The following is a 14,846-nucleotide window of genomic DNA, read 5'->3' as shown; positions in this document are numbered from 1 at the left end:
GATAGTTATTGAATTGGTTTTATTAATGAGTTTAAGTCTTCCGCATTATTTTCTGTTGTTATTACATTGAAATGTTAAGGTTTAGATTGGTTGGTTCGCTCACATAGGAGGGTAAGTGTGGGTGCCAGTCGTAACCCGGTTTGGGTCGTGACAAACTTGGTATCAGAGCATTAGGTTCGTTGGTCTCATCACACAAGAACAGGTCTAGTAGAGTCTTAAGGAACGGTAGGGGGACGCCTTTACTTTTTCTTGAGAGGCTATAAGACTTTAGGAAAAATTTCACTCTTTCATTCTTTCTTTCGTGCTACTAGTTGAGTCCAATTGGTATCTAGGCGATACGAATTGGTATCTGACCATCTTCACTCTCTTTCGCAGATGGTTAGAACTAGAGCAACGACTACCCCAACACCAACACCAGCACCGGCGAGACAGGGTGCGTCTGAGCCAGCCACTGGGGCTGTAGCTCGAGGAAGAGTAGCGGCAAGAGGCCGTGGTAGAGGTCGTGGGAGGACGTCCTCTAGGGGAAGAGGACGAGCACCTAGCCCATCTGATACTAGGGTGGTGACTCCTCCACCGACTGAGGAAGTGATAAGAGAGGGGGAGGATGGGGTGAATGAACAAGTGCAAAATGAGGAAATGCCACCCCAACCTACCCCAGAGATTATCAATCAGGTTCTGGCTTATCTTAGCGGGTTATCTGATCAAGGTCAGGCACCTCCAGTGTTTTCTGCGCCAACACCTCCGGTTTCAGAAGTACAACATGCGGCTACTATGGCTCCCCGCATGGATGTTCCATTGGAAATAGGCACGTTTCCACGCCTAACTACTGGGCCTATAATGACAAATGATCAGCATGAACTTTTCAGTAAGTTCTTGAAATTGAAACCTCCAGTCTTCAAGGGTGCTGAATCGGAGGATGCTTATGATTTTCTGGTTGACTGTCACGAGCTACTACAAAAGATGGGTATAGTAGAACGGTTCGGTGTTGAGTTCGTGACTTATCAATTTCAAGGGAACGCAAAAATGTGGTGGCGGTCTCATGTCGAGTGTCAACCAACAGAGGCACCACCTATGACTTGGGCCTCATTCTCTAGCTTGTTCATGGAGAAGTATATCCCCCGAACTTTGAGGGATAGGAAAAGAGATGAGTTCCTGAGCCTAGAGCAAGGTAGGATGTCGGTTAATGCTTATGAGGCTAAGTTCCGTGCACTATCCAGATATGCCACTCAATTATGTTTCAGTCCCCAAGAGCGAATTCGCCGGTTTGTGAAGGGGTTGAGGTCAGAATTGTGGATTTCGGCCTTACAGATAGCGGCAACGGCAAAATCCTTCCAAGAGGTGGTAGACTTTGTGATAGAAGTGGAAGGAGTGAAGCCAGACGACTTCACCACAACATCGACATCAAAAAGTCTTGGAAAGAGAGGTGATTTTAATGGTTCTTACACTAGAGGACAGGGTTCGGGAAGTTACTCAGTCCGACCAATTCAGTCTTCACTACAGACTGTAGTTGGGGGACCACCTCAGACCGGTCAACACTTCTCCGAGAGACCTATGCTTGACTCCAGAGAGTGTTACGGATGTGGGGAGACTGGACATATTAGGAGAAATTGTCCAAAATAGAGTTACAGATCCCCAATAGCTAGAGGTAGAGGTGGTCATGGTAGAGGCCGTTTTTCTGGAGGGCGTGGTGGTCGAGGAAATGGTGGTCACCAAAATGGCCGAGGTGATGGGCAAACTGGAGCCACCACATCACAACATGGTAGGGGCAACGGACAGACGAACGATAGGGCCCATTGTTACGCTTTCCCTGGGCGGTCTGAAACGGAGGCATCTGATGCTTTCATCACAGGTAATCTTCTTGTTTGTGATTGCATGGCTTATGTATTGTTTGATCCTGGATCCACGTTTTCTTATGTATCTTCCTCATTTGCTAATGGTCTAAATTTACATTGTGAATTACTTGATATGCCTATTCGTGTCTCTACTCCGGTGGGTGAGTCTGTGGTAGTTGAAAAGGTATATAGGTCTTGTTTGGTAAACTTTGTGGGGAGCAACACTTATGTAGATTTGGTTATCTTAGAAATGGATGATTTTGACGTGATTCTGGGTATGACTTGGCTTTCTCCGCAATTTTCAATCTTGGATTGTAATGCTAAAACGGTGACGTTAGCCAAGCCTGGGACAGACCCGTTAGTGTGGGAGGGTGACTACACTTCCAATCCGGTCCGCATCGTCTCCTTTCTTCGTGCTAAGAAAATGATTAGTAAAGGGTGTTTAGCTTTCTTGGCACATCTCAAGGATGACACTACCCAAGTACCTTCGATTGAGTCGGTTTCAGTAGTTCGTGAGTTTCTGGATGTGTTCCCTGCAGATCTTCCTGGTATGCCACCGGATAGGGATATTGACTTCTGTATTGATCTTGAACCCGGTACTCGCCCCATTTCTATACCCCCTTATAGAATGGCTCCCGCGGAGTTAAGAGAGTTAAAAGCACAACTTCAAGAGTTATTGAACAAAGGCTTCATTAGACCAAGTGCATCTCCTTGGGGTGCTCCGGTTTTGTTTGTAAAGAAGATGGATGGGAGTTTTCGAATGTGTATAGACTACAGACAACTAAACAAGGTAACCATAAAGAACAAGTATCCTCTTCCCCGCATTGATAATTTGTTCGATCAGTTACAAGGTGCTTGTGTCTTCTCTAAGATTGACTTGAGATCCGGTTATCATCAATTGAAAATACGGGCAACGGATGTGCCAAAGACTGCTTTTCGAACGAGGTATGGGCATTACGAATTTGTAGTGATGTCCTTTGGTCTTACGAATGCCCCTGCTGCGTTCATGAGCTTGATGAACGGGATTTTTAAGCCATATTTGGACCTCTTCGTGATCGTATTTATTGATGATATATTGGTATACTCAAAGACCAAGAAGGAACATGAAGAGCAATTGAGAATGGTATTGGAAATGTTGAGGGAGAAAAAGCTTTATGCCAAGTTCTCTAAGTGTGAGTTTTGGCTAGATGCGGTGTCCTTCTTGGGGCACGTGCTTTCTAAGGATGGAGTGATGGTGGATCCTTCTATGATTGAGACAGTGAAGAATTGGGTAAGACCCACTAATGTGTCAGAAATAAGAAGCTTTGTTGGGTTAGCTAGCTACTACCGCCGATTTGTCAAGGGATTCTCTTCTATTGCTTCCCTATTAACGAACTTGACTAAGTAGAACGTCCCATTTGTATGGTCGGATGAATGTGAGGAAAGCTTTCAGAATCTCAAGACTTTGTTGACTACCGCACCTATCCTTACCTTGCCAGTAGAGGGTAAGAACATCATTGTTTATTGTTATGCATCCTATTCTGGTTTGGGTGCAGTACTAATGCAAGAGAAGAGTGTGATTGCTTATGCTTCAAGACAATTAAAAGTGCATGAACGTAACTATCCCACTCATGATTTGGAATAGGCCGCGGTAGTGTTTGCATTAAAACAATGGAGACACTATTTATATGGGGTTAAGTGTGAGATATATACAGATCATCGTAGCCTACAGTATGTCTTTACTCAGAAAGATTTGAACTTAAGACAGAGGAGATGGATGGAGTTACTAAAGGACTACGATATCACTATCTTGTATCATCCGGGGAAGGCGAATGTTGTAGCGGATGCTTTAAGTAGAAAGGTGGGAAGCATGGGAAGTCTAGCTCACTTCCAAGCTTCAAGACGCCCATTGGCTCGAGAGGTTCAAACTCTAGCTAATGACTTGATGAGATTAGAAGTAAATGAGAAGGGAGGATTGTTGGCTTTGGTGGAGGCAAGATCTTCCTTTCTTGACAAAATTAAGGGAAGACAGTTCGATGATGAGAAACTGCGCAGAATCCAAGATAAGGTATTGCGAAGAGAGGCTAAGGAAGCACAAATCGATGAGGAAGGTGTTTTGAGAATCAAGGGAAGAGTATGTGTACCCCGCGTCGATGGTTTGATCAACACTATTCTGACAGAGGCTCATAGTTCAAGGTATTCTATACATCCGGGCGCAACCAAGATGTATCGTGACCTAAAGCAACACTTTTGGTGGAGTAGAATGAAGCGTGACATTGTGGATTTTATTGCCAAATGCCCAAACTGTCAACAAGTAAAGTATGAACACCAAAGGCCCAGAGGAACACATCAGAGAATGCCCATTCCGGAATAGAAGTGGGAAAGAATTGCAATGGATTTTGTGGTTGGTCTTCCGAAGACAATGGGTAAGTATGACTCCATTTGGGTGATTGTTGATAGGTTAACTAAATCTGCTCATTTCATTCCGGTCAAGGTGACTTACAACGCAGAAAAGTTAGCCAAACTTTACATCTCGGAAGTGGTGCGATTGCATGGGGTTCCACTATCCATCATATCAGATAGAGGTACGCAGTTTACTTCTAAGTTTTGGAAAACATTGCATGCAAGATTGGGTACTAGGTTGGACCTTAGTACTGCGTTCCATCCTCAGACCGATGGTCAGTCTGAGCGAACGATTCAAGTGTTGGAGGATATGCTTCGTGCGTGTGTGATAGAGTTTGGTGGTCATTGGGATAGCTTCTTACCCTTAGAGGAGTTTTCATACAATAATAGCTATCACTCAAGCATTGACATGGCCCATTTGAAGCATTGTATGGTAGTAGATGTAGGTCTCCCATTGGTTGGTTTGATGCGTTCGAGGTCAGACCTTGGGGTACTGATCTCTTGAGGGATTTGATGGAAAAAGTGAGGTCTATTCAAGAAAAGCTTCTAGCGGCGCAAAGTAGACAAAAAGAATATGCAGATCGAAAGGTTAGAGACTTAGAGTTCATGGAAGGTGAACAAGTCTTGTTGAATGTTTCACCCATGAAAGGGGTGATGCGGTTTGGTAAAAGGGGTAAACTAAGTCCAAGGTACATTGGACCATTTGAAGTACTTAAGCGAGTGGGGGAGGTGGCTTATGAGTTAGCCTTGCCTCTAGGGCTGTCCGGAGTACATCCGGTATTCCATGTGTCGATGTTGAAAAGATACCATGGGGATGGAAACTACATCATCCGTTGGGATTCAGTTTTGCTTGATGAGAACTTGTCTTATGAGGAGGAGCCTGTTGCTATTTTAGATAGAGAAGTTCGCAAGTTGAGGTCAAGAGAGATTGCATCCATCAAGGTGCAATGGAAGAATCGACCGGTTGAAGAAGCCACTAGGGAGAAGAAGGCGGATATTCGAGAAAGATACCCACATCTGTTTAAAGATTCAGGTACTCCTTTTCGCCCTTGTTTTCCTTCTTTTGATCGTTCGGGGACGAACGATAGGTAAATTGGTATCTAATGTAACGACCCGTTTAGTCGTTTTGAGCAGCAGACTTTATTTCTGGAAAAACTGGTAGAAGCGAGGGACCCCACGACGGAACGTCATGGGCACAACGGACCGTCGCAGGGTCTCGTTTCAAAACACTTAGAAAATCTGAAATTGGGTACTGAAAATCAACTCTCTGAACTTCGTGACGGAATGGCAGGACGGACCGTCACAGGCGTGACGGACCGTCATAGATTGTTCAGTGGAAATTGACTCTCTGACCCTTGCGACGACCTGCAGGACGGACCGTCGCAGTCACGACGGCCCGTCACAGGTTGCGCAAATCCCAGGCAGAATCGGATTTCCTTACACGTTTTAAGGGACATTTTTGGACTATCCTTTCCTTAGTTATAGATTTCGTGGGATTATATTAATAACTCAAATTCTTGGGGGTTAAAAGAGGTAACCCTAAGTTAATTAGTGGGGTATTATTGCCATCTTTTATTCGTAATTATATGTTAATTTGGGGTAAAAGAAAGAGGGTTTTGAATAAGAAAAGAGAAAAGAAAAGCGAGAGATAGATTGATCGATTGAGAGAGAGAGAGAGTCGAACGAGGAAGAAGAATATCAAAGCTTGGGAGATTGCTTGTTGATTCCAATTCTTCGGTGGAGGTAGGTTATGGTTTTCATGCTTTCATAGTAAACTCTCAATAGAGAATGATATGTATTGGTAGTATTGTAAACCCTACTATATGCTTAATTGTATGTTTGCGTGAATATGATTATGTGATTGTGATAAGATAAGCATGATGAAAATATTGAATCCCAAATCTTGAAAGGAAACTTTAATATACATTATTAATGATGATGCCTTGGTATAGAAGAAGGCTTGATGAATTAAAGTAATGGGATTGATGATGCCTTGGTATAGAGAAGGCCTGATGATTTACAGAATGATGTAGGGGATCGGGTGTCACGAACTGACACGTAGAATTAGGGGATCGGGTGTCACGAACCGACACGTAGAATTAGGGGATCGGGTGTCACGAACCGACACGTAGAATTAGAGGATCGGGTGTCACGAACCGACACGTACAATTAGGGGATCGGGTGTCACGAACCGACACGTAGGATTAGGGGATCGGGTGTCACGAACCGACACGTAGAATTAGGGGATCGGGTGTCACGAACCGACACGTAGAATTAGGGGATCGGGTGTCACGAACCGACACGTAGAATTAGAGGATCGGGTGTCACGAACCGACACGTAGAATTAGGGGATCGGGTGTCACGAACCGACACGTAGGATTAGGGGATCGGGTGTCACGAACCGACACGTAGAATTAGGGGATCAGGTGTCACGAACCGACACATAGAATTAGGGGATCGGGTGTCACAAACCGACACGTAGAATTAGGGGATCGGAGTGTCACGTACCGACATAAGAGGAATAATGAATATGAGGGATCGGAGTGTCACGTACCGACACAAGAGAATTAAAGATAATGAATCTTGAAAGATGTTAATATACTCAATCTAACGAACATAATTCCCAAATGAGTATGGTGTTGAGGCTTGAGCCTTCACGGATGAACTTGATGGTACTTATTGATGATTATAATACTTGTTGTGGCTACATGTTGAGTTATGTAGTTCATTTACGATAATATTGATATATACTGTTCCCTATTTTGAGTTGACCGATGATATCTACTCAGTACTCGTGTTTTGTACTGACCCCTTCTTTTATGTTTTCTTCTTGTTTATTTGTGGAGTACAGCAAACGTGCCATCGTCTTCAACTCAACAGTAATTCAAGCCAGTCTTACTACATCGGAAATTCAGGGTGAGCTAATGCTTCTAGCTTGGACTGGATCTTCTTCTTCAAGTCTTGATACCTTGAACTTCCGGCATGGACTAGCTTCTTATGTATTTTTAGCTTTTAGAATACTCTTAGTTTAGTCATTTGATTGTAGATGTTCTTGTGATGATGACTTCCAGGTTTTGGGAATAATAGATGTTGAATATTGATAGTTATTGAATTGGTTTTATTAATGAGTTTAAGTCTTCCGCATTATTTTTTGTTGTTATTACATTGAAATGTTAAGGTTTAGATTGGTTGGTTCGCTCACATAGGAGGGTAAGTGTGGGTGCCAGTCGCAATCCGGTTTGGGTCGTGACAGAATTTGGTGGCATGCCCACAAAAATAAATGAACAAAATAGATAAAAAATAATAAATAGACAACTCATGACAAAATTAGCTATATGTAAAATGTATTATATAGAAGAATATACATGTGCATTTAAAGAATATTATTACAAAGCAAGATATGAGATAAATGAAGCAAAAGAAATAAAACAACAATATTTTAGAAAACTACCAAAACCATTTAGTACAAAAATAATTAAAGATTGGAACAATGAAGGATTAACAGATACTTTAGGACCTACAATAAAAATTTTACATTAATGGTTTGTAGAATTATGTGAATACAAAAAAGAAAAAATAAAATTGGAAAAAGTATTAATTAAAAATCTAGGATGTTATAAAGATAAAACAGCACCACAATTTGGTTGCACAGATAAATATTATAAAAAACAAAGACCTAAACGACACAAAAATTATAGAAAAACAAAAACTAGATATAAATACAAAAAACCAAGACAAAGATATTATGTAAAAAATTATAAAATAAAGAGACCGTATAGTCCAAAGAGAAAACTATCAGAATGTACTTGTTACAACTGCGGAAATATAGAACATTTAGCTAGAGATTGTAAGTTACCTAAAAATCCAAAAGGAAAAAAAATTGCAGAAGTAATTATATACAATGACAAATACATGCAAATAGATTACATAGACTATGAATTAACTGAAAATGATAGTATATATGAAGTATCAGATATAGAAACTGAAATAGAAAATGAAGAAACAAATATTGATCTAGATAATGATGAAGAAATCTAATGTATGAGGATGACATAAAATAATATCAAAAGAAGACTATCAAAATTATGAATTATCAGAAAAAAATTTATATTTTATAATACAATCTTTGAACAAATAAAAGGAAAATAATTAGATTTAAGTGTGTAATGACCTCTTTATTAGTTTTGAGCAGCAGATTTTATTTCTGGAAAAACTGGCTGAGACGACGGAACCCACGACGGACCGTCATGGGTACGACGGACCGTCGAGGGTGTCTCGTTTCAAAAGACTTAGAAATTCTAAAAAATGGGTACTGAAATCGACTCTCTGAACTTTGTAACAGAATGGCAGGACGGACCGTCACAGGCGTGACTGACCGTCACAGACTCTTCAGAAAATTGAGTCTCTGAACTCTGTGACGGAGCAGCAGGACGGACCGTCGCAGGCACGACGGCCCGTCACAGGCTGCGTAATCCTAGGCTGGGTCGGATTTCTTTTAAGTAATTTAAGGGGCGTTTTGGACTATTCCTGCTTTAATTATAAAGTTAGTGGGTTAATGTTAATAAGTCTAACTACTTGGGAATTAAAAGAGGTAACCTTGAGTTAATTAGTGGGTTATTATTGCCATCTTTTATACTTAATTATATGCTAATTAGGGTAAAAGAAAGAGGGTTTGAATAAGAAAAAGAAAAGAACAGAAAGAGAGGGAGAAACGCATGATCAAGAGAAAGAAGAGAACAAAGCTTTGGGAAATTGCTTGCTTGATCAAATTCTTCGGTAGAGGTAGGTTATGATTTTTATACTATTCGTAGTAAGATCTTAATAGCAAATGATATGTATTGGGTAGTGTTGTAAACCGTTCTATATGTTTAATTATGTGTATGTATATTGTGATTATATAATTGTGATAAAATAAGCATGATGAAGCTACTGAATCCTAAATCTTGAAAAAGAAACCCTAATCTACTTTGTTAATGATGATGCCTTAGTATAAAAGAAGGCTTGATGAACGGAAGTAGTGAGATTAGGGGATCGGGTGCCACGTTCCGACACCAGGATAGTATATGGATCGGGTGCCACGTTCCGGTACCAGGATAGTATATGAGGTTCGGAGTTTCACGTTCCGACACCAGGATAGTATATGGATCGGGTGCCATGTTCCTGTACCAGGATAGTATATGAGGATCGGAGTGTCACGTTCCGACACCAGGATAGTATATGGATCGGGTGCCACGTTCCGGTACCAGGATAGTATTTGAGGATCAAAGTGTCACGTTTCGACACTAGGATAGAATATGGATCGGGTGTCACGTTCTGACACCAGGATAGTATGATGAGGATCGGAGTGTCATGTTCCGACACCAGGATTAGTAAAGAGAATGAATCTTGAAAAATGTTAATATACTCAATTTAATGAACCTAATTCTCAAATGGGTATGATGGGGAGGCTTGAGACCTCATTGATGAGCTTTGTGTTACGACCAAGGGTTATGGTAATTGTAAATGCCGCATGTTTAGTATTTTAGTTGATTTTATGATATTATCTGATATATACTGTTTTCAATTTTGAGTTGCCCGATGATATCTACTCAGTACCCGTGTTTTGTACTGACCCATACTTGTATATTTTCTTTTTTATTATTTGTGGAGTGCAGCAAACGTGCCGTCGTCTTCAACTCAACCGCAACTCTAGCAAGTCTTCATTACTCCAGATTTCAGGGTGAGCTAATGCTTCTAGCTTGGACTGGATCTTCCTCTTCATGTCTTGATGTCTTGAACTTCCGGCATGGACTAGCTTTTTACTTATTCTAGCTTCTTAGATACTCTTAGATTAGTAATTTGAGGATAGATGTTCTTGTGATGATGACTTCCAGATTTTGGGGATAATAATAGTTGTTGAGTTTTAAGAAGTTAATGAATTGATTTTCATGAATGAGTTTAAGTCTTCCGCATTGTATTTTGTTCATTATGTTTAAAATGTTGGGGTTCAAATTGGGTGGTTCGCTCACATAGTAGGATAAGTGTGGGTGCATGTCGCGGCCCGATTTGAGTCATGACAAACTTGGTATCAGAGCATTACGTTCGTTGGTCTCATCACACAAGAACGAGTCTAGTAGAGTCTTAAGGAACGGTATGGGGACGCCTGTACTTTTCTTTGAGAGGCTATAAGACATTAGGAAAATTCCATTCTTTCGTTCTTTCGTGCTATTACTTGGGTCCAATTGGTATCTAGGTGATACAAATTGGTATCTGACCATCTTCACTCTATTTCGCAGATGGTTAGAACTAGAGCAACAACTGCGCCAACACCAGCACTGACGGGAAAGGGTGCGTCTGAGCCAGCTACTGGGGTTGTAGCTCGAGGAAGAGCAGCGGCAAGAGGCCGTGGTAGAGGTCGTGGGAGGACGTCCTTTAGAGGAAGAGGACAAGCACCTAGCCCATCTGATACTATGGCGGTGACTCCTCCACCGACTTAGGAAGTGGTAAGAGAGGGTGAGGAAGGGGAGAATGAACAAGTACAGAATGAGGGATTGCCTCCCCAACCTACCCTAGAGATGACCGATCAGGTTCTTGCTTATCTTAGCGGGTTATCTGATCAGGGCCAGACACCTCCAGTGTTTTCTACACCAGCGCCTCAGGTTCTGGAAGTACAACAGGCAACTGCTGAGCCTAGAGCAAGGTAGGATGTCGGTTACTGCATATGAGGCTAATTTTCGTGCATTATCCAGGTATGCCACCCAACTTTGTTTCAGTCCACAAGAGCGGATTCGCCGTTTTGTGAAGGGGTTGAGGTCAGAATTCTTCAGCCTTACAGGTAGCGGCTACGGCAAAATCCTTTCAAGAAGTGGTAGTCTTCGTGATAGAGGTGGAAGGAGTGAATCCAGATGACTTCACCATGGCATCGACATCAAAAAGGTTTCGAAAGGGAGGTGAGTTTAGTTGTTCTTACTCTAGAGGACAGGGTTCAGGAGGTTACTCAGTCCGACCAATTCAGTCTTCACTACAGACTGTAGTTGGGGGTCCACCGCAGACTGGTGAACACTTCTTTGAGAGACCTAAGCTTGAATCCAGAGAATGTTATGGATGTGGGGAGACTGGACACATTAAGAGGTATTGTCTGAAACAGAGTTACAGACATCAAATAGTTAGAGGTAGAGGTGGTCATGGAAGAGGCCGTCATTCTAGAGGGCGTGGCGGCTGAGGTAATGGTGGTCACCAAAACGGCTGGGGTGACGGAAAAATGGGAACTACTGCAGCACAACCTGGTAGAGGCAACGGGCAGCCAGGTGATAGGGCCCATTGTTATGTCTTCCCTGGGAGATCTGAAGTGGAGACATCTGATGCTGTCATCACAGGTAATCTTTTGGTTTGTGATTGCATGGCTTTTGTATTATTTTACCCTGGATCCACATTTTCATATGTATCTTTCTCATTTGCTACTGGTCTTAAATTAAATTGTGAATTGCTTGACATGCCTATTCATGTTTCTACTCCGGTGGGTGAGTGTGTGATAGTTGAGAAGGTGTATAGGTCTTGTCCTGTGACTTTTATGGAGAGAAATTCTTATGTAGACTTGGTTATCTTAGAAATGGTTGATTTTGATGTAATTCTGGGTATGACTTGGCTTTCTCCGAATTTTGCGATCTTGTATTGCAATGCTAAAACTGTGACGTTAGCCAAGCCTGGGACAGATCCGTTAGTGTGGGAGGGTGACTACACTTCCAATACGGTTCGTATTATCTCCTTTCTTCGTGCTAAGAAAATGGTTAGTAAAGGTTGTTTAGCATTCTTGGCACACCTCCGACATGATACTACCCAAGTACCTCCAATTGAGTCGGTTTCGGTAGTCCGTGAGTTTATGCATGTGTATCTGCAGATCTTCCTAGTATGCCACCAGATAGGGATATTGACTTCTGCATTGATCTTGAACCGGGTACTCGCCCCATTTCTATACCCCCTTATAGAATGGCTCCCGCGGAGTTAAGAGAGTTAAAAGACCAACTTCAAGAGTTGTTAAGCAAAGGCTTCATTAGAAAAAGTGCATCCCCTTGGGGAGCTCCGGTTTTGTTTGTGAAGAAGAAAGATGGAAGTTTTCGGATGTGCATACACTACCAACAATTGAATAAGGTAACTATTAAGAACAAGTATCCCATTCCTCGCATTGATGACTTGTTCGATGAGTTACAAGGTGCTTGTGTCTTCTCTAAGATTGACTTGAGATCCGGTTATCATCAATTGAAAATACGGGCAACAGATGTGCCAAAGACTACTTTTCGAACTAGGTATGGGCATTACGAATTTGTAGTAATGTCTTTTGGTCTTACGAATGCCCCTGCTGCTTTCATGAGCTTGATGAACGGGATTTTTAAGCCATATCTGGATCTCTTTAGAATCGTATTTATTGATGATATATTGGTATACTCAAAGAGCAAGAAGGAACATGAGGAGCATTTGAGAATGATATTGGAAATGTTGAGGGAGAAAAAGCTTTATGCCAAATTCTCCAAGTGTGAGTTTTTGCTAGATGCAGTGTCCTTCTTAGGGTATGTGGTTTCTAAGGATGGGGTGATGGTGGATCCTTCTAAGATTGAGACAGTGAAGAATTGGGTAAGACCTACTAATGTGTCAGAAATAAGAAGCTTTGTTGATCTAGCGATCTACTACCGTCGATTTGTTAAGGGATTCTCTTCCATTGCTTCCAAATTGACGAACTTGACTAAACAGAATGTTCCATTTGTATGGTCGGATGAATGTGAAGAAAGCTTTCAGAAGCTCAAGACCTTGTTGACTGCTGCACCAATCCTTACCCTTCCAGTGGAAGGTAAGAATTTCATTATCTATTGTGATGCATCCTATTCGGGTTTGGATGCAGTGCTAATCAAAAAGAAGAACGTAATTGCTTATGCTTCAAGGCAACTAAAGGTGCATGAACGTAACTATCCGACCCACGATTTGGAATTGGCCGCAGTTGTGTTTGCATTAAAGCAATGGAGACATTATCTATATGGGGTCAAGTGTGAAGTCTATACAGATCATCGTAGTCTACAGTATGTCTTTACTCAGAAAGAATTGAATTTGAGACAGAGGAGATGGATGGAACTACTGAAGGATTATGATGTTACCATCTTGTATCACCCAGGAAAGGCTAACATTGTGGCAGATGCCTTAAGTAGAAAGGCAGGGAGCATGGGAAGTCTAGCTCACTTGCAAGTTTCTAGACGTCTATTGGCTTGAGAGGTTAAGACTCTGGCCAACGGCTTTATGAGGCTAGAAGTAAACGAGAAGGGAGGATTGTTGGCTTGTGTGGAGGCGAGATCTTCTTTTCTTGACAAGATCAAGGGAAAACAGTTTGATGATGAGAAGCTAAGCCGAATTTGGGATATGGTGTTGCGAGGAGAGGCTAAAGAAGCAATAATGGATGAGGAAGGTGTTTTGAGAATTAAGGGAAGGGTATGTGTGCCCCGTGTTGATGATTTGATCCACACTATTCTTACGGAGGCTCATAGTTCCGGATATTCTATACATCCTGGTGCAACCAAGATGTACCGTGACCTAAAGCAACATTTTTGGTGGAGTAGAATGAAGCGGGACATTGTGGAGTTTGTTGCCAAATGTCCGAATTGTCAGCAAGTAAAGTATGAACACCAGAGGCCTGGAGGAACACTTCAGAGAATTCCCATTCCGGAATGGAAGTGGGAGAGAATTGCAATGGACTTCGTGGTTGGTCTTCAAAAGACATTGGGGAAGTTTGACTATATTTGGGTAATTGTGGACAGATTAATTATGTCTGCTCATTTCATTCCGGTCAAGGTGACTTATAATGCATTGAAGTTACCCAAAATATACATCTCAGAAATTGTTCGATTGCATGGAGTTCCACTCTCCATCATATCAGATAGAGGTACGCAATTTACTTCTAAGTTTTGGAGAACATTCCATGCTGAATTAGGTACTAGGTTGGACCTTAGTACTGCATTTCACCCTCAGAACGATGGTCAGTCTGAGCGAACAATTCAAGTATTGGAGGATATGCTTCGTGCATGTGTGATAGAATTTCGAGGTCATTGGGATAACTTTTTACCCTTAGCGGAGTTTTCATACAATAATAGCTATCACTCGAGTATTGATATGGCTCCTTTCGAAGCATTGTATGGGAGGAGATGTAGGTCTTTCATTGGTTGGTTTGATGCATTTGAGGTTAGACCTTGGGGTACTAACCTTTTGAGGGATTCATTGAAGAAAGTGAAATCTATTCAAGAAAAGATTTTAGCGGCTCAAAGCAGGCAAAAAGAATATGCGGATCGAAAGGTTAGAGACATGGAGTTTATGGAGGGTGAGCAAGTCTTGCTGAAGGTGTCGCCCCTGAAAGGGGTAATGCGGTTTGGTAAAAGAGGTAAGCTAAGCCCAAGGTACATTGGACCATTTGACGTACTCAAGAGAGTAGGGGAGGTGGTTTAAGAATTAGCCTTGCCCCCATGACTGTCAAGAGTGCATCCGGTATTTCATGTGTCTATATTGAAAAGATACCATGGGGATAGAAACTACATCATTCGTTGGGATTCAGTGTTGCTTGATGAAAATTTGTCTTATGAGGAGGAGCCTGTGGCTATTTTAGATAGAGAAGTTCGCAAG

General features: G+C 41.9%; 1 pseudogene; it reads left to right on the top strand.

Moving 5' to 3' along the window:
* The window catches only part of LOC138341994 (uncharacterized), a 47,299-nt pseudogene extending 36,402 nt beyond the window's left edge, over positions 1-10,897 (top strand).
* Positions 10,898-14,846: the final 3,949 nt, after the last annotated feature.

The sequence above is a fragment of the Solanum lycopersicum genome, chromosome 2 (assembly GCF_036512215.1).
Source record: "Solanum lycopersicum chromosome 2, SLM_r2.1".
NCBI classification, from domain to species: Eukaryota; Viridiplantae; Streptophyta; class Magnoliopsida; order Solanales; family Solanaceae; genus Solanum; species Solanum lycopersicum.
The sequence above is the reverse complement of the archived record's forward strand: the minus strand, read 5'-3'. Positions and strand labels throughout refer to the sequence as shown.